Genomic DNA, 26,412 nt, shown 5'->3' on the forward strand with positions numbered 1-26,412 from the left:
ATCTTGCTGCACAAGAAAAATCAAATCAAAAAGGAAAAAAAATGAGAAAAAATAAAATTCAAGCTAACATCAACAAAAGAAGTGAAAATGCTATGTTGTGATCCACATTCAATTCCTACAGTCCTCTCTCTGGATATAGATGACTCTCATCATCACAGGATCATTGGAACTGGACTGGATCATTTCATTGTTGAGAAGAACCACATCCATCAGAATTGTTCAGAGTATAATCTGATGTCCTGATTCTTCTCATTTCACTTAGTATCAGTACATGTAAGTCTTTCCATGCCTTTCTGAAATCATCCTGCTGATCATTTTTTATAGAACAATACTATTCCATAACATTCATGTATCATAACATAATAAGTCATTTGCCAACTGATGGGCATCCACTCAGTTTCCATTTTCTTGCCACTACAAAAAGAGCTGCCACAAACTTTTTTTGTACATGTGGGTCCCTTTCCTTCCTTTAAGATCTCTTTGGGATATAAGCCAAGTAGAAACACTGGCTGGATCAAAGGTATACACAGTTGATAATTCTTTGGACACAGTTGCACATTGCCCTCCAAAATTGTTGGATCCATTCACAATTCCACCAACAATATATTAGTGTTCCAGATTTTCCACAATCCCTCTAACATTCATCATTATCTTATCCTTTCATGTTAGCCAATCTAAAAGGTGTATAGAGGTACCTCAGAGTTATCTTAATTTGCAGTTCTCTGATCAATAGTAATTTAGAGCACCTTCTCATATGACTAGAAATGGATTCAATTTTTTCCTCTGAAAATTGTCTGTTCATATACTTTGACCATTTATTAATTAAAGAATGGATAGAATTCTTATAAATTTGAGTCAGTTCTTTATATATTTTAGAAATAAGGCCTTTATCCAAACTCTTGAAGGTAAAATTTTCCCAATTTATTGCTTCCCTTCTAAATGTGTCTGTGTTAGTTTTGTTTGTTAAAAAAAAAAAAGTTTTTAATTTAAAATAATCAAAATTATCTGTTTGGTGTTCAGTAATGAGCTCCAGTTCTTTGGTCATAATTTTTTTCCTTCTCCACAGATCTGAGAGGTAAACTAATACTATGTTTTTTCTAACTTATTTATACTATCACTCCTTATGTCAAAATCCTAAGCCCATTTTGACCTTATCTTGGTACATGGTATTAGGTTTGGGTCAATATGTAGTTTCTGTCATACTAATTTCCAATTTTCCCAGAAGTTTTTTCAAATAGTGAGTTATTATCCCAAAATCTGGGGTTTTTGAATTTTTCAAACACTAGGTGACTATAGTCATTTATTATTTTGTCCTGTGAAATTAACCTATTACATTGATCGACTTAGCCAGTACCAAATGGTTTTGAAGACCAAATGCTTTATAATATAGTTTTTGGTCTGGCACAGCTAGATCACCTTCACTGGCAATTCTTTCATTAATTCTTTTGAAATTCTTGACCTTTGGTTCTTCCAGATGAACTTTGTTATTGTTTTTTCTATGTCTCTCCAGAAAAAGAGCTACAAAAAGCTGCCACAAACTCTTTTTGTACATGTAGGTCCCTTTCCTTCCTTTAATATCTCTTTGGAACATAAGCCAAGTAGATTTGTGGGAGTTTGGTTTGATTGGCATAGTACTAAATATGTAGATTAATTTAGGAAGTATTGACATTTTTATTATATTCACACATCCTATGCAAGAGCACTTGATATTTTCCCAAATAATTAGATCTGATTTTATTTGTTTGGGAATGTTTTGTAAATGTGTTCATATAATTGCTGATTTTTCCTTGGCAGCATTTTATTAAATTTTATACTGTCAACAGTTATTTTAAATGGAATTTCTCTTTGTATCTCTTGCTGCTAGATTTTGTTGGTAATATGTAAAAATTCTGATGATTTATGTGGATATATTTGTATCTTGCAACATTTCTAAAGTTGTGAATTGTTTCTAATAGTTTTTTTAATTAATTCTCTAAGGTTCTCTAAGAACACTATCATATCTTCTTCTAAGAGTGATAATTTCTTTTCCTCATTACCTACTCTAATTCCTTTATTCTCTTTTTCTTCTCTTTTGCCAAAACACACATTTTTAATTATCAGAGATTTTTATTTAAAAAGCATATGCATGAGTAACGCATATTTGCATAACCTTTTGTTCCAAATTTTTTCCTCCTTTCTCCTACCCCTCCCCCAGCTGACAGATAGTTCAATGCATGTTAAATATGTTGAAACATATGTTAGATCCATTATATAAACACATATTTATACAGTTATCTTGTTGCATAAGAAAAATCAGATCAAGAAGGAGGAAAAAGAAAAACTGAAAAAGAAAACAAAATGCAAGCAAATAACAACAGAGAGAGTGAGAATGCAATGTTGTGTTGCACACTCTGTTCCCATGGTTCTCTTTCTGGATGTAGATGGCTCTCTTTATCACTGCACAAGGAGAACTGGTTAGAATCATCTCAATGTTGAGGAGAGTCACGTCCATCAGAATTGATCTTCATATAGTCTTTTTGTTTCAGTGAATAATGATCTCCTGATTCTGCTCATTTCATGTAGTTAATGTAGGTCTTTTCAAGCCTCTCTGAAATCATCCTGGTGGTTCCTGGTGGTTTTTTCTTACAGAAAAATAGTATTCCATAGAATTCATATATCATAATTTATTAAGCCATTCTCCAATTGATGGTATCCACTCAGTTTCCAGTTTCTTGCTACTACAAAGAGGGCTGACACAAACATTTTAGCACATGTGGGTCCCTTTCCCTCCTTTAAGATCTTTTTGGGATGTAAGCTCAGTAGAAACACTGCTGGATCAAAGGGTATGCACAAAAACGAACATTTCTAATACAATACTAAATAGTAATGGTGATAGTGGACAACCTTGATTCCCTACTGATGTTATTGGGAATGGTTCTAGTTTGTCTTCATTAAAACTTATGCTTGCTGATAGTTTTAAATAAATATTATTGATCATTTTAAGGAAAAATCCAATTATTCCTATATTCACTAGCATTTTTAATAGAAATGGTTGTTGGATTTTATCAAATACTTTTCCTGCTTCTATTGTGATAATCATATGATTTTCGTTAGTTTGGTTATTAATATACTCAATATGCTAATACTTTTCTTAATATTGAACCTTTGCTGCATTCTTGGCATAAATTCTACTTGGTGATGTATTATTCTGGGAATGGCTTTCTCTAATCTCTTTGCTAATATTTTATTTAAGATTTTTGCATCAATCTTCATTAGGGAAAATGGGCTATAATTTGGTTTAAGTATCAGCACCATATCTGTGTCATAAAGGGAATTTTGTATGGCCCCTTCTTTTCCTATTTTTTCAAATAGTTTGCATAGTATTGGAATTAATTATTCTTTAAATGTTTGTTAGAATTCACATTAAATTCATCTGTCCCTGGAGATTTTTTCTTAGGGAGTTGATTAATAACTTGTTCTTTTTCTAAGATGGGGCTATTTAAATAATTTATTTCCTCTTCTGTTAACCTGGGCAATCTATATTTCTGTAGGTATTCCTCCATGTCACTTAGATTAACAAATTTATTGAAATATTGTTAGGCAAAATAACTCCTAATTATTGCTCTAATTTCCTCTTCATTGGTGGAAAGTTCTTTCTTCTCATGTGTGAGACTAATACTTTGATTTTGTTCTTTCTTTTTCCTAATCAAATTGACTAAATGTTTATCGATTTTTTTTTTCATAAAACCAACTCAGTTTTATTTATTAATTCAATAGTTTTTTTTTCCTTTTAATTTTATTGATCTTCCATTTTATTTTTAGAATATCAAATTTGGTGATTAATTGGGGTTTTTTAATTTGTGTTTTTTCTAGCTTACAAAGTTGCCAGCCCAATTCATTGAACTTCTCTTTATTTTGTGCAAACAAGTATCTAGAGATAGACAATTTCCCCTAATTACCATTTTGGCTGCTTCCCACAAACTTTGGTATGTTTTTTCATTATTGTCATTCTCTTGGATGAAATTATTGATTGTGTCTGTCATTTGTTCTTTCACCCATTTATTCTTTAGGATTATATTATTTCATTTCCAATTAATTTTTGTTCCATTTTCTTCTGTCCTTTCATTGCACGTAATTTTTATTGCTTCATGATGAGAAAAAAATGCACTTACTATTTTTGCCTTTCTGCATTTGATTTTGCAGTCCTTATATACTAATATGTGGTTGAGTTTTGTATAGATTCCATGAACTGTTGAGAAAAAAGTGTACTTCTTTCTATCTCCATTCTATTGTTTCCAAAGATCTAAAATTCGATTTTTTTCTAAATTTCTAAAATTTTTCAAAATTATCTTTCTCTCAACTCAAGTCTTATTTATTTTGTGGTTCAATTTAACTAGTTCTGAGGCAGTTTCAGATCTCCTAGTATGTTAGGTTTGCTGTCTATTTCTTCTTAGGGCTTTCTTAACTTTTCCTCTAGGAATTTGGATGCTATACAACTTTGTGCATATATGTTCAGTAATGATTTTACTTCTTTTCTTATCTCTCTTAATTAGATCTATTTTTACTTTTGCTTGATTTGTGATCAGGATTGCTAACCCTACTTTTTTTTTTTTCTTTACCTGAAGCATAATAGATTATGCTCAGTCTTTTACCTTTACTCTAAATGCATCACTCTGCTTTAAATATCTTTCTTGTAAACAACATATTGTAGGATTTGGGCTTTTAATCCAGTCTGCTATCTGTTTCTGTTTTATGGAGAGTTCATCCTATTCACATGTATAGTTAAAATAACTAATTCTGTATTTCCTGCCAACTTATTTACTCCAAATTATGTTTTTTTTTCTTTCCTTTCCTTTCCCCCTTTTCCTTCTCTCCAGTATTTTGCTTTTGACCACCAATTCACTCATTCAGTCTTCCCCCTTTAGTCTATCTTCCTTTCTTACATCTTTCTCCTCCTAATTCTGTTTTCCCTTACAAATAGCCTTTGCCTTTCCCTTCCCTTTTTTTCTCCCACATTTCTAAAGGATGAAACAAGTTTTCTCTATGTAGCCAAAGAAATCTGATATTCTCTCTTAGATCCAAATCTGAAGAGAGCAAAGTTCACAAAATGTTCATCCCCCTTCCTTCTTTTCCTTAATTATAATAGGGTTTCTTTACCTCTTTGTGAGATGTAATTTTCCTTATTTTACCTACTTTTCCCTCTTTTTCCAATATAATCCCCTTTCCACCTCTAGTTTCTTTTTCATATTTTCAAAATAATATCACATTATACCCTCATTCTCTAAGTATACCCATACTTAGAGTTTCTTTCCCTTTTATCTTTTTATGCTCCTCTTGAGTTCTATTCTTGAAGGTCAGTTTTTTTGTTCTTTTTGTATTTATCTGTGATGACCACATATTTAAAGTCAGCTGGAGTCAGGAATTTAGGTTAAGGGAAAAATCTTCAATCTTTATTCTCAGTAGAGGTGAGGGGGAATTGCGATAGCAATATGGGTAGGAAGGATTGCGATAGCAAGGTGGGCAGCAGCGACAGGAAGCCAGCTAGCAGAGGGAGATTGGAGCTGAAGGGCTGTCGCAATGGCAATGTGAACAGCTGTGTCAAGATGCCAGCCAGCAGTCTCTCGTTCCGCTTCCCTTTCCACTCCCTTGTCTCCACCCACCAAAAACGTCATTTCCTATACAATACATCAGGACTTGCACAAAGAGTAGGTGGGGGCCATTCTTTCTCCAAGCATATATTTTAATAGAGTATGGTCCAATTACTATTTAGTCTCACATCTCATTGCATCAACTCAAGGCTCAGCCCATTACATTGATCCAATTGAATTTTTAAATGAGTTGTTTTGTTCTATGGATTTTTTTTCCCATTTAATAAATTCTGTTTTTTATGAAGTTATTTTCTTTTTCCATTTTACAGATCCTATTTTTAAGGAATTATTTTCTTTTTCCATTTCACAGTTTGCTTTTCAGAGATGTTTTCTTTTTCCATATTATTGAATCTATTTTTAAGGAGTTATATGCTTTTCCCATTTCACTATTTTGTAGTGAATTTTCTTCAGATAATTTCTGTGTTGCCCTTTTCAACAATCTTGTAAAATTCTTATTTCCTTTCCCTATTTTTCTCCTAGCTCTCTTTTAAGATCTTTTACAATTTCTTCTAGAAGAGCCTTGCATATTGGGGAGCAATTTATATCTCTCCTTGGGACTTCATCTGGAGATGGTCTGCTTTTTGTCTCATTAAGGTTTGAAATCTGTTCTTCTCTTTCACCATAAAAACTATCTATGCTCAGAATTCTTTTTGCTTTTTTACTTATTAAAAAAAAAAAAAGGTTGAGATTTACTTTTAGGCCAGTGGAGATTACCCAACCTTCCTTTAAAAGCAGTAACAGCTGCACTGAGGACGTGCTGACTCACTCCTGCAGCTTGGTGGGTGTGTCCAGGTTCTTTGAGATTCTGGCATTTTGGGGTTCACCTTTTGTATTTGTGTTGGATATCTTCTGGATAATTTGCTGATCTACTGGCTTGCAACCAGGGGAGAGTACCCAATACTGCTGTAGATTCCTCCCTGTAGATTTTCCAGCTCAACCCTCCCCACTTCTGCACTACCTGCACTCAGCATTTATGTTCAGCTTGCTTGCACTTGGTCTGTCTCCCTCTGCGCCCAATTGAAACACCACTTTTATGGCATTCTTTGAAATTATCTTCTGCTGGTAATTTGTTACACTCCAAACATTTGTGGATTCTGTCAATCCAGATTTATTCAGAGGCTGGATTTTGTAATTAGCCTGAGGATAGTGGGAGAAGGTCAGAAATAAATGTATGTCTTCTCTGCCATCTTGGCTCTGCCCCCCTGACTCCCAAAGATAAAATTCTTAACAGGTAAACATTGTCTTCCCATATAGAGATGTAAACTTTTAACCTTTAAAACCAAAGTTTTATTTTCTTCCCATATTTAACATTTTATGCTTCTAATGAGTTCTGTATTTGAAGATCAAATTTTCTGTTCAACTTTGGTCTTTTTATCAAAAATAAAGGAAAAAATGCTATTTTTTAATATTCTTTTTTTTTCTGAAAGATAATACTTAATTTTGCTAGATAGTTGATTCTTGGATTCAGTTGAAGCCCTTTGCATTTCAGAATATCATATTCCAGGACCTTCTACCTTTTAATGTAGAAGTTACTAGGTCCTGAGTAATCCTGATTGTGGCTTTTCAATATTTGAATTGTTTCCTTCTAGTTGTTTGAATTGTTTTTTTACTGGATTTGATAATTCCAGAATTTTTCTACAATATGGAGTTTTCATTTTGGTGTCTCTTTAGGAGAGGATTAGTAACTTCTTTCAATGACTATTTTACCCTCTGGTTCTAGAAAATCAGGGCAGTTTTCCTTGATGATTCCTTTTTTCAGCCTTCATGGTTTCCAGATAGCACAATAATTCTTAGAATGTCTTTACTGGATATATTTTCCAGGCTAGTTGTTTTTCCAATGAACAGTTTTACATTTTCTTCATTTTTTTTCATTCTTTTGGTTTTGTTTGAATGATTCTTGATGTCTTGATGAATTATTCACTTTCATTTGTTCCATTTTAATTTTTATTGATTTTTTTTTCTTCACTTAGCTTTTTTTACTTTTTTGGCCTTTGGTCAAATGAATTTTTAAATAAGTTGTTTTGTTCATTGGATTCCTCCCCTTCCCCTCCGCCCCCTCATTTCACCAGTTCTATTTTTAGGGATTTATTCTCTGTTTTTTATTTCACTATTTTTATTTTTTCAAGGAGTTATTTATTTTTCTCCATTTCATCAAATCTATTTTTTAAGGAATGATTTTCTTCAGACAATTTCCATATTTCCTATTCCAAAACTCTCATGTCCTTTCCTTTTTTTCTTCTGACTCTCTTTAAGATTCATTTTGAATTCTTCCAATAGAATCATTTGAGTTGGATAGCAACTCATATCACCCTTTGAGGCTTCATCTGGAGCCTTTTGTGTCTTCTGTGTTGAGGTATGCTCTCCCTTATCGCCATAATAGCTATCTATGGTCAGGGCTTCATTTGACTTTTGCTCATTTTTGAAGATTGAGGTCTTCTCTTAGGGCAAAGGGGAAATTGTCCTAAGCTTCCTATACGAGCAAAAGTGGCTTCATGCTGCCCTGGAACTGGTGCTGCTGGCTTTTTTCTTATGCTTGGTAGACTTGCCCAACTCCTGCTTGTTATGCTGGGGTTCAGGGGCTCACTATTTTCTTTCTGTACTTCTGTTGGAAGTCTTACAACTAGTCAGCTGATACAATGGCTTCTAAAGCAGGACAGAGTAATTAATGACTCTGCATTTTGGCTAAGAGCCTCCCAATAGATTCCCTTATCCCACAGAAGTCTCTCTGTCCTAGGCCTCTCTTGCCTTTCTGCTGGGCTGTCTCTCCCCACCACACACACCTCCCCCTCTTTTCTCCCCCCCCCCCCAGCCTGATTGAAACACATTTTTTGGAAGATCTTGCAAAATATCTTCTGATGAAAATTTGTTATATTCCAAATATTTGTGCAATCTGTCACACCAAAATCCATTTAAAGGCTTGATATGGTGTTGATTCTGAGGGGAACCAGGAAGAACTCAGACAAGACCTGTGTATTTCCTCTCATCTTTACTCCAAACACCTTTTTTTTTCCCAAGGGATGTTTGTGCTACTTTTCCCATTTGGCCAGTTCTGGTTTTTATGGGATTTTTGTAATTGACTTTTTGTCCTTCCTTTATCATATGGCTTAGTCTGTTTTTAGTGTTTTTTTTTTTCATTATGTTTTGTTTTCTTGATTTTCTTATATCCCTCTCATTTCATTTCCAATTTTTCCTATACTTGTCCAACTTGATTTTAAACATCTTTTTGAGCTCTTTTATGATGTGAGACTGATTCATATTTTTCTTGGATGTTTGGATGTGGGAGCTTTGATTTTGTTCTCTTTTTTCTGAATATATGTATTTATCATTATAGTCACCATAATTTTTCTTGTTGTTTGCTTGTTTCCCCAGCCTGTAATTTAACTTTTAACTTTTTTTTTCTAAGTAGAGCTTTGCTGCCAGGGTGAAAAGTTATCTGTCCTAATTTTCAGGGGGTTTTTAACAGTTGTTTTCAGATATACTTTTAGGGATCTGTGAGTTTTCAATTCCATCACAATGGTGTAAACTAAAGAAAGCAACTTACTGCTTTACTGGTCTGTGTTCTGGTGTGAAAGTGATCACAAACATTCTTTTCTGCCCTAAAACTGTAAGGAAGTTCCCTGCTCCACTGTAGTTATAAGCCCTGCTGTGTTAGTGCTTCTTTTTTGCCATGGTACTGTGACCTGGAACTTTGATTTAGATTAAAGTATGGGCATAGCAACTAGTCCTGGCTTAGTGCTAGCAAAGAAATAACAGCAATCTCATTCAGACCAGGGGATTCATTTGATCCCCTTACCATCTGTGGGCTGAAAGCTTTGAAAGCAGCCAATTCAGAAGGTGATACTTTCAATTTGGAAGCAGCCGATTCATAGAGTCATACATACATACAAACATACATAACACACACACACACACACATATAGTCCTAATTTGCTGGTGCCCAGTCTATGTAGATATGGTATCTTCTAGATTGTGTTTTTTTTTTCTCAACTCCACTACAACAGACCATTTCTGCTGACTTTCTAAATTGTATTGATGTAAAAAAGTGTTTCATTCTCTCTTTTGGAGGGTTCTCTTACTTTCAAAATTTTTAGAGTCATTATTTAAAGCTATTTGGAGGAGTTTGAGGGAGAGCTCAGCAGAGTCCCTACCTTTACTCAGCCACCTTAAATCTACCTCTTTAGATCCCATTTTAATTACTCTATGGATCTTCTCCATTATGTATAGAATTACCTTTTGGGTTATTAAAAAAGAGTGCTTACTGTGACTATCATATTAGCTTAATAAAGTTTTATTAGTCTACCCTGTTTCATTTTTTTTTTTTTTACATAAAGGCCAAACTTGTGTGTTTCATACTTAAAGAATCCCCTGAGATGAGTGTGATTTTGTTTTCCTGTGTGTGTGTGATATTTCTGGAATATGCTTTAGATTTTCAGAGAACTGATCAACTTTTGTTTCTTCTACATCAGTAGTTGTAGCATGTTATTCCCTTGTATTAATACCTCAGACATGTCTTGTTTGTAGCATGTTATTTTTAAATAAGTCAAACTAGTCCTGTTTTCATTTTCAGAGATATTTCCCCCCATACCAACATAGATTTTAAATTTTTTCTTGTACATATTATGCAACTAGAACATCTCCTTCTGAAAATCTGGTGTTTTTATGTTAAATCTTAATGATACTTTTTTCTTTAAAACTCTTACTCTTAAGTTGGAATAATTGTTACTACTTCCTTTTTATTGAGTCAATTATGGATGTTTACCAGAGCCAAGAATAAACATTTTCTAGAGACTCAGGACATAAAGAGCACCATTACCTCTTCAGGGATGTATTTAGAACATGAATATATCCTTTACTATCTTTTTGAGGGTGAGCATCACTGATTCTGTATCAAAATTAACTCTTTAATACCTATTAGTTGTAGAACTCTTGTAAAATAAACTGTATAAAGAAATCTACCCATTGGATTAAATATAATTATATCAGGACTGGGATGTAAAAGGCATAATAACATTTAAAAAAATATATCAAACAATTCAACTCAGATTAAGAGGAATGGATTAAACACTTTTCTTTGTGTTTGGTAGTAAATTCAAAGCTATGTAATAAATTATGATGCCCCATATTATCTCTATTACAGTAATTTTTTTAAAATTAATTCTCAATGTTCTTATACTTCAAAGGAAATTGGAAGGTAATGTCAACCTTGATATAGAACCTATTATTTTAAAGAGAGTTATTAAAGGAAAATTATAAATTCGACTTTTCTATTTTCCCAGCTCTCTCTTCTAATCCCTCACTTTTTTCTCTTCTGATACCGTTCTTTTCAAGTCTTCTTTTGAAATTTCTTTTTTTTTTTCTAATCTAGCATTATCACTCTCATGTCCCCATGTCCTCCTGACCAGCCAATATTTCATTTTTTATTACACATTTATACAAGACAACATTATCTTTGCTAAGATGCTCCGAAGTAAAAACTTTTCTGAATGTGTCTCTCTTGAATAATGAAAGACTTAGAAAACAAATGAAGGAATCTCAGGCATTAGATAGACATAGATGAAAAGTACTTTAGGGACAGGACAGGATTTAATGCAACAAAATCTTCCCTGTAGGCAATTTACTATTATACCTACCTTTCTGGGACTGGTCCTACCCATGACAACTGTATTATATTTTTTCTTCCTTCTTAGAGTTGTGGTATTTTCATTCCACTTTAATATTTTGTTGTGTGTGTTTTTGAAATGTAAAAATATTTTTCCTTTTGTGTGTTTTTTTGGTAACATAAAAAAGCATTTCTCTCTCTCTCTCTCTCTCTCTCTCTCTCTCTCTCTCTCTCTCTCTCTCTCTCTTTTTTTATCATTGCACCTACTATCAGATTTTAGCTAGGTTCCAAAATCTGAAAGCATGATTCCACAGGTATAGCACATTTTGTTTGCCCTTCTCTAGTTGCTGGTAGATATGAGGAAAATTCAGTGTTTCAACCCCTAGTATCCTGATCAATGAATTTCTAATTAGTATTCCTAGTCTAAATACCTTCCTACTTCAATTTGCCTTTCATTCAGTACGAAAGTGATATTCTTGAAGCAAAGGTCTGAACATATTGCCCCTCTTTTCATGAAGCTGCAAACTTCCCAATTAAGCTAAAAATCAATTTAAAACTTTTCTGTTAGCTGGAATCCTTTATAGTTTTCATTTATCAAATACATGGGGAACTAAGGCAAATTTATGAAAAGAAGAATGATTTTCCAATTGATAAATGGTCAAAGGGTATGAACAGATAATTTTCAAAAGAAAAAATCAAAGGTATCAACAATCAGAGAAAAAAATCACTCTAAATCATTATTGATTTAAGAAATGAAAATAAAAAACAATTTTAAGATACAACCTCATACATTTCTGAATAGACTAATATGAAAAAAATAAAAAAAAGTTAAATTCTGGAGAATATATGAAAAATAGGGATGTGTCCATTGTTGATAGAGTTGTAAATTTTCCCAATCATTCTAGAAAACAATTTGGAAATCTGCTTAAAGGATAGTCAAATGAAGAAAGGCAGAAATAGTAAATGTTTCTTTTTCAGATCACAATGCAATAAAAAAAGGTAAGAAAAAAAAAAAACTAAAAACAATTGGAAATTAAAGACTATAATCCTAAAAAATAAGTGAGTCAAACAACAAATCACAGAAACGATCCATAATTTCATCCAAAAAAATGACAATAATGAGACAATATATGAAAACCTATGGGATACAACCAAAGCAGTTCTAAAGGGAAATTTTATATCTCTAAATAACTAAATTAGTAAAATAGAGAAAGGGAGATCAATAAATTGGGCATACAAAGAAGTTAGAAAACTACTAATTAGAAATCCCCAATTAATTATCAAATTAGAAATTATGAAACTCAAAGGAGAGATTAATAAAATTAAAACTAAGAAAACTATTGAATTAATAAATAAAATTAAGAGTTGGATTTATGAAGAAACCAATAAAATAGATAAATCTTTGGTTAATTTGATTAGAAAAAGTAAAGAAAAAGATCCATATCATCTATATTAGAAATGAAAAGGGTAAACTTATGACCTGTGCCAAAGAAATTAAAAATAAGTTAGGAATTATTTTGCTCAAGTGTACTGCAGCAAATTTGGCAATCTAACCAAAATGGTAAATAATTACAGAAACATAAATGACTTAAATAGTTCCATTTTGGAAAAAAAAATTGAACAAGTCATTAATAAACTCCCAAAGAAAACATCTCCAGGTCAAGATAGATTTACAAGTGGATTCTACCAAAAATTTAAAGAACAATTAATTCTAGTATTAAATAAACTATTTAAAAAATAATCTGCCTAATATCATCTTTGAAACAAATATGATGCTGATACCTAAACCAGGTAAAGCCAAAACAGAGAAAGAAATTTACAGAGCAATATCCCTGATGAATATGGTAAAAACATTAAAATAAAATATTGGCAATGAGTTCATACCAATTTATCAGCAGGATAATTCACTATGCTCAAATAGGGTTTATTCCAGGAATGCAGAGCTGGTTCAATATCAGGGAAAACTATTACCATAATTGATCATTTCAATGAAAAAACCCACAGAAATCATATAATAATCTTATTATATAACAAAAATCTTTTGACAAAATACAGCATTCATTCCTGTTTAAAACACTAGAGAGCATATGGGTAAAGAGAGTTTTCCTTAAAATAATAAGCACTCCAAAACCAACCTCCAGCATTATTTGTAATGGAGAGATATTGGAGTCATTCTCAAAAAGATCAGGAGTGAAACAAGGATGCCCATTATCACCACTATTATTTAACATTGTACTAGAAATTTTGTATTTAGCTAACATCTAGAAAATAAAATAAAAATAAATTAAGGGAATTAGAATAGACAATGAGGAAATAAAACTATCAGTTTTTGCAGATATGATAATATACTTGGGGTAGTCTAGAAAATCATTCAAAAACCTCCTGGAAACAATTAAGAGCTTTATCAAAAAATACAGAAAATGAAACTAGAAAAATAATAGCAAAATTCAACTGGTAGAACAAAAGGTCAAGATAATGGTTTAGCAGTACCAGACTGTATTGTATTATTCAGACTGTATTATAAAGCAGTAATCATCAAAAACATTTGGCACTGACTAAGCAATAGAATAATCAAGGTCTATGGTAATCTAATATTTAATAAACCCCTAACCTCCAGTTTCTAAAATTAGAACTCATTATTTCACAAAAATTGCTGGGAGAATTTGAAAATAATATGTCAGAAACTTGGCATTAACCTACACCACACACTCCATATCAAAATAAGGTCAAAATGGGTACATAATTGGGGCTTAAAGTAGAATACCATAAAGAAATTAGGAGATCAAGGGGTAATTTACCTATCAGATCTTTAGAGAAGGGATGAATTTATGACCAAAGAAGAACCATGAACATAATCAAGGCAAAAATCAACAACTTTGATTTCTTTAAATTAAAAAAGAGATTTTACACAAACAAAACTGATAGAAACTGGATTAAAAAGGAAGTACAAATCTGTGAAAGCTTCTTTACAGCCAGTGTTTCTAATAAAAGCCTCATTTCTAAAACATATAAAGAACTGTGACACATTTATAAGAATATGTCATTTCCCAATTGATAAAAATAAAAGGATATGAATTTTCAAATAATGAAACTAAAGCTATTTATAATCATATGAAAAATGTTATAAATCAATCTTTATTAGAGAAATGCAAATTAAAGCAACTCTGAATTACTACCTCATACTTGTCAGATTAGCTATGACAACAGCAAAAGATAATGATAAATGTTACAACACATGTGGGAAAACTGAGACACTAATGTATTGTTGATGGAGTTGTGAAATGATACAACCATTCTGCATAGCAATCTGAAACTATACCCAAAGGGCTATCAATGAGCATACCCTTTTACCCAGCAGTGACACTACTGATTCTATAGCTCAAGATAATCAAAGAAACATCATTTGCAGAAATGTTTGTAGTAGCTCTTTTTATGTTATCAAAAAATTGAAAAATAAATAGATGCCCATCAATTGGGGAATTGTTGAATAAGTTTTGGTGTATTAAGATAATGGAATATATTTTTGTATAAAAAATGATGAATAAGCTGATTTTTAGAAAGACCTGAAAAGATATACATGAACTGATGCTGAGCAAAAAAGCAGAACCAGAAATGTTTTGAACATAAATACAATAAGAATGTGGTTTCTTCTCAGTGGTTCAGTCATCCAAGGTAATCTTAATAGACTTTGAACAGAAAATGGCATCTCCATCCAGCAAAAGAACTATGGAGATTGAATGTAAATTAACATATTCTATGTTTACTTCCTTTTTCTATTTTTTTTTCCTTCCATGGATTCTCCTTTATGTTCATATGGGATTTTTTTTCTCCCAACATGATTCATAAAGCAATGTCTACTAAAATAAATACATTTTACAAATGAAAATTAAAAAAAAAACTAAAAAGTGTTGTTGTTTAATATGTTAGGAACACTAAATAGATAAATTCCTTACTGATAGCTTACACCATAATACATGTGGTGGTTTAAAACTGGCTGGTCTACTGCTTATGTTTTTAGAGTCAAAATTAACTATGGAATTCCTCAACATTTTGTTTAATTCTGCCACATAGGTTATATGTCTGTATCTTATATGATCTGAGGCAAATTTAGTTAAATAACTCTATTAAGAAAAAAATGAAATCTATCTTTGGGTATGTCCATTCAGAACCTGAGAGGAAATGAATTATTGTCAAAATATGTAAGTAATTATGTTTTGTCATGATTTTGACAAGATTGGTAAATCTTTTCTATTGTTTCCTCTCTTTGTTACCTGGATGTTTCATGGAAAGATATGATAGTCTTTCTCCAGGTAACCAAACAACATCTAGCTATTTAAAGTTAGGGTTTGCTTTGTTAGTATTGTTGTTGCAATAAAAATATCAATTTTTCAAATCCCATAGAATACAAGATGTTATCATTTTCCATATGTAAATTTGTTATAATACATGATTTAAGCTTTTATAACAAACTATTAAGGGAACATTTAAACATAAAATGAAAGATCATAAACAAATTTTAAATATTCACCATTACTCTTTATATTAAATATTATTTCCCTTTGTTTAATTTCCTCATTATATGTTGCTTTAATTTGTATAACTGTCATCTAGCATATATTCTTTTCTACACATGAATCAGGTGATATATAAGTCATCCATGGTCACACAGCTAGCAAATATTGTGTCTGAGTTTAGATTTGAATTCAGGTCTCTGGAGCCCAATGCCAGTGCCCTATCCACTGAATCATGAGCTGCCCCAATTATTATTTTTTTCTAAAAGAATATTAAAATTTATGATAATGTACAAACTTATGCAATTTCCCATATGATATATATATATGGATTCTATCAATTCCCACGTATTCAGTGTGATTTCTATGATTATGTTCCAATATACTTATTGAAACTCAACTTCTTTTCTGATCTACAGTCGTATTTCTGTCAACTGTACAACTCAATCTATTTTTTCTGTAGAAATCTTAACTAAACATTGCAAAATGGAACTCTTTAAATTTCCCTTAAAATTCTCCCCTTTTCCAACCTTTTCTATTATTCACAAAGATTCTATTATTCCAGTTACTTAATGACTCAACCCAGATATCACTCTTAACTTCTTAGTCTCTTTCACCTGTCTTCTCATATCACTCTTAAGTCCTCCTCTCTCTCACTTCTCTTCCATGTCTATTTTTTTTTTCATAAACTACACACACACACACACACACACACACACACACACACACACATGCGTTTTATATATACCCACTTTTCTACTGTGATACTGCCATGATCTTAATGCAGACCCTATTATACTATACCACATGTTGTCTATTGCTATGGCCATTTTTAATCTTTCTGCCTCTAGAATCTCCATATTTCAGTCCATTCTGTTCTCAGTTATTAATTAGGCCTCTGAAATCAAAAGTCTGAAAATGTCTCATACCCTAACTGACTGATTAGTTTTTTACTTCAATTGTTTTTGAACTTGGTTGGAATCTACTTTGGTTGCAATATACTAACCGAGCCTTCATTTCATTATTATACATTTGAAAAACTTAATGCAAAGTCTACTAAAATACAATATGTATATTTAAAGAAACATACTGTCCCTGAAAAAAAAAAAAAACTGAACAAATAGGAGGAAAAAACTGTGAACATATAAGATGTTGAGAATTAAGGCCAATATTTGATTAATTCAAGATATAAAGTACAAATATTTACAACATTCAAAATTATATCTTGGTTACTTGGTTTGAATTATTCATTCATTATCATTTGTCTCATTTAGACAGTGTACTTACCATACACAAATACAATCTATACGTCATGATTTAGAAAAAAATCCAGAAACATTACAATTGTATGGATTATATAGGAAAGGCTGTTGAATTGTTTTATTATTTATGCTGATATCTTTAACTTTAATGTGACCAAAAAAACTCTAGTAAATGTAAAAAGATGAAATCCCAGAAGAGCTAATCAAACTATTAACTGCTACATGAAAAACAATGTTAACAGATAATCTATTTAAACTCTTCTGAGGAAAAAAATAAAATGGTTTAGTTAATTATGCAGCAATAAAATTATTTTATATCTGTTTAATAAAAGGTTTATTAAATTCAACTTGATTCTAAAAAGTGAATTGTGAAACATATCTTAAAAGCAATCTTACTATGAACAATAATCATCTTTTGTTCCAAGATTTTATTCTCTTTACTTTTAAGGGAAGGATAACACTACTTATGTTATTTAAATTTTTATACGGTAAATCACACATTGGATTTTTTTTTTATCCAGGGAATGAGCAAATAATTTAAAATGAGTCTATTTTTTAAAGACAGGATTATTGGAATAAATGATGATATATGTTTATTTTGCCTTTTCTCTTGTGGGAATGACATTTCTAGAGCTGTGTGTGTGTGTTAAAAGAAAATAGAATTCATCTTCTAATATCACCTAAATTCCTAGTGCCTCATACATAATACCTAAAACTTTTTTTTTATTAAGTTATAGAAAGTTTTCAGATTCTAGGAATAGAAGAAATATCTCTGTTGTTAGTTACAATATTGATGAAGACAGAATCTGTAATATTCTATATTTATCCACCAAATATATTATTCTTGTCAAACTCATTAATTAAATTCTAGGTCTTAGCAATGACTTCTTAATCAGTGTTTAAATTTTCACAATCAGTACCAAGAGCATATTAGATATAGCATTCTAAAGGCGAACTTTCTTAGGTAGTATATGATTTTTTTTTTCATTTTCTGTAAGCAAAATATCAATGATTCCTTTTTCTACTCACAATGGAGTCCATTTAAGACTCCTTGTATTTGGTATTCCCTTTGCTGAAGTGTGAATAAAGGAACACCCTATTTCTGAACCTTTGGATTTTTGGTGGTATTTCTTCTTTCTCTTTGAGGCTTGCTTTCACATTTTTCATACATCTTTTTTTTTTTTCTTTTTTTCAATAGTATTTTTTCCCCCTTCAATTACATGTCAAGGCAATATATGGCATTCATTTTTTTTTAATTTTGAGTTCCAAATTTTTCTTTCTTCCATCTTCCCTCCCTCTTCCCCAAATGGTAGAAATTTTATATATGTTATATAACTGCTATAATTTCTGTATTAATCATAGTTGTAAAAGAAGAAACAAATTATAAGCGGAAAAAGAATAAAGTAACTAGGCAGTATGGGGGAGGAATGTGCTTCTATTTGAATTTTGAATTAATCAACTCTTTACTTGAAAATAAATAGCATTTTCCTCCCTGATTCCTTTGGTTTTGTCTTGAATAACTTGAATAACTCTCTTGAATAATTTGTCTCCTATAACTTGAAAAACTGTTGCTGAGAAGAGCTGAGTTCATCATCACAGAGTTCTGTAGGTGCTGTGTACTGCTCAAACCAATATGTCAAACCAATACTGCTCATTTCATTAGTTCATACAAATCTTTTCAGATGTTTTTTTTCTGAAATATTCCTGTTCATTCCATTCCCAGTTATATTACTAATTATATATTTTCATCCATCCTACTTTTTTATCTCCTTTCATCCTTTTCCTCCTTGACATTATTTTGCTTCCTTGTACCACCATGCCTAGAATGCTTCTCATCTATCAATTCCTGGACTGCTTAACTTAATTTCCTGCTTTCCTACATTCCTATCACGTAAGAGAAATTTCCATGTTTAACTGATAATGTATATTATACCATTTTTGATTCAATGGTTATGAGAGTAAGGTTTAAGTTATGTCCATTGTATGTCCTCCTGTCTTTTTCCTCAGTTATAATAGTTTTTTGCACCTCTTCTTGTGAAATAATTTGTCCCACTATATTTCTTATTTTCTACCAGTATACTCCTCTTTATTATCTTTTAATTATTTTATGTATTTCCTCATAACTCTATGTATGTATATTACTTCTAATTAGTAGTATGATTTTTAAGACTTAAAAGTATCATCTAGAGATATAAAAAGTTCAATTCCATTGACTCCCTTATATTTTCCTTCATCTTTTTAATCTATTTAATCTTGAATTTTCATGGGGAGATCAATTTTTTTTTCTCCATTCTCTCTACTTATGGAAACTGGAACTCTCTCTCTTTCATTGAATGACCATTCCCCATGCTACCCCTGGAATTATGATGCTTAATTTAGTCAGATAAGTAATTTTTGACTGTAGTTTAATACCTTGGTCTACTTTTGATGTTTTAATTTTGCCGCTGCCAAGTCCTGTATTATTCTGACGATGGCTCCCTGATAATTGGCTTGTTTCTTTCTTTCACTTGTATTTTCTTTGATATTATAGTCCTGAAATTTGACTCTAATATACTTTGCAGTTTTTATTTGGGGATCTCTTTTCTGAGGTCATTGGTGTATTCTTTTAGTTTCTGGTTTCCTTTTGGTTCCATGAGGTCAGCTTTCCTTGATAATATCTCAAAAGAAGTTGTCCATGTCTTCCTGTTGATGATGACTTTGAGGTAGCTGGTGATTCTGACATTTCTCTCCTAGATCTATTTTCTGGGCCATTTGTTTTACCAATGAGATATTTTACATTTCCTTCTATTTTTTTTAATTCTTTTGAATTTGATTGATTCTTGATGTCTCTAATAGTTTTCAACTTTCACTTATCTAATTTCAACTTTTTGAAAAAATATATTTCACTTTTACCCATTTGCAAATCAAGAAAATGTTTACCATTCATTATTATGAGATTTTTAGTTCTAACTTTTTTCTCCTCTTTAGCCCTTCCCCTCTCCTTAAGATGGTAGGAAACTTGATAAAGTTTAAATGTGTTATTATGTAGAAGTTATTTTTATATTAGTAACAGTTGTGAAAGAAGAAAAAACATTTAAAAAAAGACCAAAAATAAATTAAAGGGGAAAAATGCTTCTCTTTACATTTAGAGTCCATCAATTCTTTATCTGCTTATAAATAGAATTTTCTTTTATGAATCCTTTGTACTTGTCTTAAATTATTGTGCTGCTATTAGATCTATTTTCTAGATCATTGTTATTCCTTAGAAGTATTTTACATTTTCTTTTTTTTTTTTTTTTCATTCTTTGGAATTTGTTTCATTGGTACTTGATGTCTCATAGAGTCATTACCTTGCGTAAATTTAACTTTTAAGTTTTTGCTTTCCTCAATTAGCTTTTGTATATTCTTTTCCATTTGGCCAATTTCACTCCTGAAGTCATTTTTGTATCTCCTTTTCTACTTTGCCAATTCTACTTTTTAATTAGTTTTCCAAGTTGTTGACTCTTTTTCATAATTCTTTTGTTTCACATGTTTCTTTTCCCTTCCACTTTTCATGTGTAATTTTAAGCTCCTTTTTGAACTCTTGCATGAATTATTTTAGGTCTTGAGATCACTTCCTTTATTCCTTAAGGGTTTTGTTTGTAGATGTTTTTAGATTGTTCTGAGTTTGTGTTTTGGTCTTCCCTATCACCTATAACTTTCTATGATCTGATTCCTTTTATCTTCCTTTTTTTCCCCCTCACTTTTCTTTTAAATTTGAGCTTTAATTCCAGGGTGGGAAAGATACTGTTTCAAACTTCCACATTCCTAGAAGTCTAAATTCATTTATATATATTTTATATACTATTTGCTTTGTGTTTTCATCACTTCACAACCAATGATCATTTCTATGCTGCTGATTCTCAGATATTCCATTTAGCCTTAACCTGTCTCTTAGTCAATAGACATACATTTCCAACTTCTTATTGGTTTTCTAAAAATGAATATCCTCTAGACATCTCACATTCATCATGTCCAAATTTGAATTTTTTATCTTTCTCTCATACACTTGCTGTTTTTCCCAACCTTCTTGTTACTTTCTACAATACTATCATTCTCCAAACCATCTAGACTTACACTAATATCATCAAATTTTCACTCTCTTTCTTTCCTTTCCCTATCTTCTACATCCAATATATTGTTCAATTTTGTGGATTCCTCTTCCCAACATCACTCTCTCACACACATCATATCTCCTGACACATATCATCCAAGTTCAGACCATTTTCACCTTAAAATTAAATTGTAACAATTAAATTGGTGGCACCTTTTGAACTTTTTCTTCACTTTAGTACACTCTCTACTAATCTGTCAAAGTGATTTTCTTAAATAAAATATTTAAACACGTCACTCTGTAATTCAATCAACTCCATTATCTCTCTATCATTTCCAGATATAATAAAAGATCATCTAGCATTTAAAGTCATTTTAACCATATTGCCCCTTTCTACCTTTACAATATTCTTTCATCTAATTCTGTGACAAATTACCTAACATCCAGTGGCATTAGTTTCTTTCCAATTCCTCACATAAAAAAATTCATTTTCCAATTCTGAAAATTTTCATTCATTGTCCATCATGGTAATAATTTTCTTCTTCTTAATTTCTATGTCATGGCATTCCTGCATTCAAGTTCCAGCAAAAATAAATCCCTCCCCTATTAATCCTAATGTTTTCCATCTTTTAGTTATCTACAACTTCTCCTCCATGTATTTTTTATTTGCAACATATTTTATTTGTATACTATCTCTGCCATTTGATGGTGAGCCCCTGCAAAGTAAGAAATGTCTTTCGTTGTTAGTATTATTGGTTTGGTTTCCTTTTCCCCTTTTTGTTTCTATATCTAAGAATTAACCCAGTGTCAGCAACAATTCAATCAATATTTGTTGACATGGCCAACCAACTTTGCCACCTGTTCATATATCCCAATTTGCTTTCATTTGTCTTTGCTTTACTAACTGCTATCAGTCTTGCTTCCTTTGCTGTTGTTTTATCTTTTCTTTTTTTTTTTTTTGGAGGGGGGGTGACATATTTTTCACTGAATTTGGGGATGTTTCCCTGGGGCACTATCATATTTTTTGGATTCGTTTGTTATTTACACAATATATTCTCCTCTGCTGTTGCTATCTCACTTGGTTTATAACAGCTGGGGCTATGCCTTTAGGTAATATGCTCTGGATTATCATTTAGTTTTCTCAGGGGTCATTCTGTCTCTTTTTGATTTCCCAAATGGTTTACATTCTGTTCAGCTAGAGCAGATATCTCCCTTTTTCTTGATTGTTTGTTTTCAGGCTCATTGAATTTTATGCATAAATGTGATTTGTTTTTTCTTTTCAAAATGAATTAACTCCTCCTCCTCACCTCCCCCCCCCCCCAATTTTGAATTGTTACTGTGTGTGTACCTGCAGACAATATGTTCAGGGTGATCTAATTTGTTTTATGATCTTTCTCAGAACTTCACAGCTATTTCTCTACAACTAATTCTCTGCCTTTGAATCTTTAGATTTCTGACTTATATAGTCCTTAGCTTTTGTGTTTGTCTGATTGAAAATCTTTTCCCTCTCATACTAGCTAATATAATCAAACTAAATATATCTTCAACTGATGTAGTAGATAAGAATAAATGAAAAGACACCAAGAATGCAAAATAAGAATTATTTTTAATTATATAATTTAAATTTAAAATGCAATTCATTTTTATAATCAAACACATCTAATTTTTATAGTATCATTAAATCTATAAAGCTTATCTAAGAGATAACATAATGTTCCAACTAGTAAACTTAATAAATTTTTCTTCAATGGTGGAAAGAAATAAAAAAATCATGAAATCCTTTCCTAATAGCAAGTCTATAAAATAGACATTAAACAAATCATGATTTCCATTGTACAAATAAGAATATTAAGGTTCTGACGCTACATAATTTGCCCAAGGATATCTGCCTAATAAATATCATAGATAAGACCCAAACCCAGTTTTTCTGACTTAAAATTTAGTCTATTTCCCCAGTATAAAATGCTTCATTTGTATAACTTTAAAACATCATTGCATTCATCATTGTATTTTATCTTTACAGAAAAATATAGTGAGGTAGAGTAGAATGTATTGCTTTCTTCTTTTTGTTTATATGAAGGTTTAAGCTTACTTCATATTCTCCAATTCAAACCGAAGGGGTATTTTCTTTTTTCCAGATTTTTTTTTCTTTTTCCTTTTTTAAATAATAGCTTTTTATTTTCAAAACACATACAAAGATGGTCTTCAATATTCACCTCTGCCAATTCCACTCCCTCCCCTCTTCCCACTCCATTCTCTAGACAGCAAACCATCCAATATATGTCAAGCATGTGCAAATCCTCTATCCATATCTCCATACCCATCAAGCTGCACAAGGAAAAATAGATCCAAAAGGTAAAACAATATGAGAAAGAACACAAAAAGCAAGCAAACAACAAGAAAGGTGAAAATACTATGTTGTGATGCACATTCACTACCCACAGTCCTCTTTCTGTATGTAGATGGCTTTTTCTCCATCACTGGCCTACTGGAATTGGTCTGAATTGCCTCATTGCTGAAAAGAGCCATGTCCATCAGAGTTGATCATCATATAAGCTTGTTGCTGTGTACAATGTTCTCTTTTCTACTCACTTCAGTCAGCATCAGTTCATGAAAGTTTTTTCAGGCTTTTCTGAAATCATTCTGCTAATTATTTCTTATAGAACAATAACTTTTCATAACATTCATGAATCATAACTTATTCAGCCATTCTCTACCTGATGGGCATCCATTCAGTTTCCAGTTTCCTTGACACCAAAAAAAAAAAAAAAAAAAAAAAGAGAGAGCTACTAAAAACATTTTTGCACATGTGGATACCTTTCCCTTTTATACAATATTTTTGGGATACAAGCCCAATAGAGACACTACTGGATCAAAGGATATGCACAATTTGATAGCCTTTTGGCAATAGTTGCAAATTGCTCTCTAGAATGATTGGATTGGTTCACAACTCCCCTAACAATGTATTAGTGTCTTAGTTTTCCTAGTATGTATTCCTCTGTATATTTTAGAAATGAGGACTTTATCAGAACCATTGGATTTAAAATTTTCCCATTTACTGCTTCTTTTCTAATCTTGTCTGCACTGGTTTTGTTTGTACAAAATCTTTTTAATATAATTATAGTTCTTCTTTGGCCATAAATTCCTTCCTTCTCCACAGATCTGAAAGACAGAATATCACTTAGTCTCCAAATTTATTTACAGTATTAATCTTTATGTCTAAATTGTGTACCCATTTTGACCTTATCTTTCTATAGGATACTAGGTGTGATGAATGCCTAGTTTCTGCCATACTGTCTTATAATTTTCCCAGCAAATTTTGTCTGATAGTGAGATTTTAACCCAGAATATGGGATTTTGGGGACTATCAAACATTAGATTATTATAGTAATTGACTATTGTGTATTGTGAATCTAATCTGTTCCATTATCAATTACTCTATTTCTTAGACAGTGGCAAATGATTTTTATGACTGCTATTTTATAATGTAGTTTTAGTCTGCCATAGCTAGACCATGTTTGTAGGGCTATTCTCTTGAAAAATAAAAATAAAACACTTTCTGATATTTCTATTTTCAAAATTTAATTATTCTTTTCAAAATCTCCATCATGAAAAAATGAAGTAAAATTATAAGTAAGATATGTTTATTAGAGCAGCTATAGTTATTGGATTACTGCATCAATTTGTTGTAATGTGAATGGAAACATCATTATATCCCCTAGTTGTAACTATATAATATAGCCTGAAATTTTGATTTGGGTATTTGCGTTTATTATTTCATGTTATTTTTTTATAATGATAGTTATCTATAATAACACAGGGGAAACAAGAAAACAAAACAGAAGTTTCCCATGTGCTTCGTATCTACAATTTAACATAATATGAGAATTGTGCAATAAGAAAGATATTTAGGGTAGTGGGATGATTGTGTTAGCACCCTGGATACCTTAGAATCAGTCAGAGTCAGGATAAGCAAAAGACCTTAGTCTTTATTCTTGGACTTTAGAGGTAGGATTGAATTGGATGGAATCAGAATCTCCACTAACTTTCCTTCTTCATCTCCTGCCCAGAAGTGAAAGGCTAGCTTTAGAAGTTCTCTAGGGTTATCTGTGGCTCCCCTTTTCTTTTGTTTTTGGAGGAACATCTTAATGTCTCTGTTTCTCCTTGCTACTATTGCCTCTCATTGAGGATTAAAAGGTATGCCAGTGGTGCGTAAAATCTTATACTGTGCACAAAAATGTGCAAAATATTTAGAAGTACATGCAGGTCCATTGTCTGTTTCTTTTCTTGTGGCACACCCATATTTGCAAATGCTTGTGTAAGGAATTCAGTGACCACTCACTGTCTCTTTTGTTGCTGGTATTGAAAAAGTGAATCCTGAAAAAGTATCTACTATAACATGGATGAAAGACAGAAGCCCAAAAGATTTATAATGGGTCACATTCATTTGCCAAATTTCATTGGGTCTCAAACCACAAGGGTTCTTCCCTGGAGGGAGAGTAGGAGTGTGGAAAGAAAGGCAAGCTGTAGAGGCTTTTACTATGCTCCTAGCTTCCTCTCTTGTTATTCCAAATTGTAAACATAAAGCTTGAGCAGTCTGATGATATTTAAAATGAGATTCTTGGGCTTCTTGAAATAAAGGAGTATTGGCCAGCATAGTTAGAAGGCTATCTGCCTTTGAATTACCATCAAAATAGGACCTAGAAGTCCACTATGAGGTTGGACATGCAAGATTTAAATGTTGCCTGGATGCTTTCTCACTTGCTCTTGAAGGTCCTTAAAGAGCTGATATATATTAGAAGCTGCAAATTTTATTTGGGCTATGCATGGCAATTCTTTGTACCACACCTACTGAATAGACTGAATGAGATATTATATTTATATCTCCTGGAGAGTAAGTAAGAGCTAGAATAATTGCATACAATTCATTTTCCTGAGTTGATTGAAAAGGAGTTCTGACTATTATATTTATAGTTAAGTCACGAGAGTATACAGCACAAATATTATGTTTGGATGCATCTGTAAAGATAATTGGTCCTTTAAGAGGAAGTTTAAAAAACTTTTCTTCAAGAATCTATCACCAATTATGTAATAGTATGGTTATCTTTAATGGAGACCCGTGTATAAAATTTGGAGCCATAGCTAATAAAATTTGCCACTCTGGGATGGTTTCACAGCATACATTAATCTGTGCATTTGTGTAAAAGGTGTATATCTTGTCAGGTCTTATCCCAGATAATTATACTGCTCGCTTATTGGCCTTTACTAAAATTCTAGGCACAAGCACTGGTAAGGAGTAAGGCTTTGTTCTGGTTGTGCTGGGAGGTTTACCCATTCTATC

This window comes from Antechinus flavipes, chromosome 1, assembly GCF_016432865.1.
Source record: "Antechinus flavipes isolate AdamAnt ecotype Samford, QLD, Australia chromosome 1, AdamAnt_v2, whole genome shotgun sequence".
Classification (NCBI taxonomy): Eukaryota; Metazoa; Chordata; class Mammalia; order Dasyuromorphia; family Dasyuridae; genus Antechinus; species Antechinus flavipes.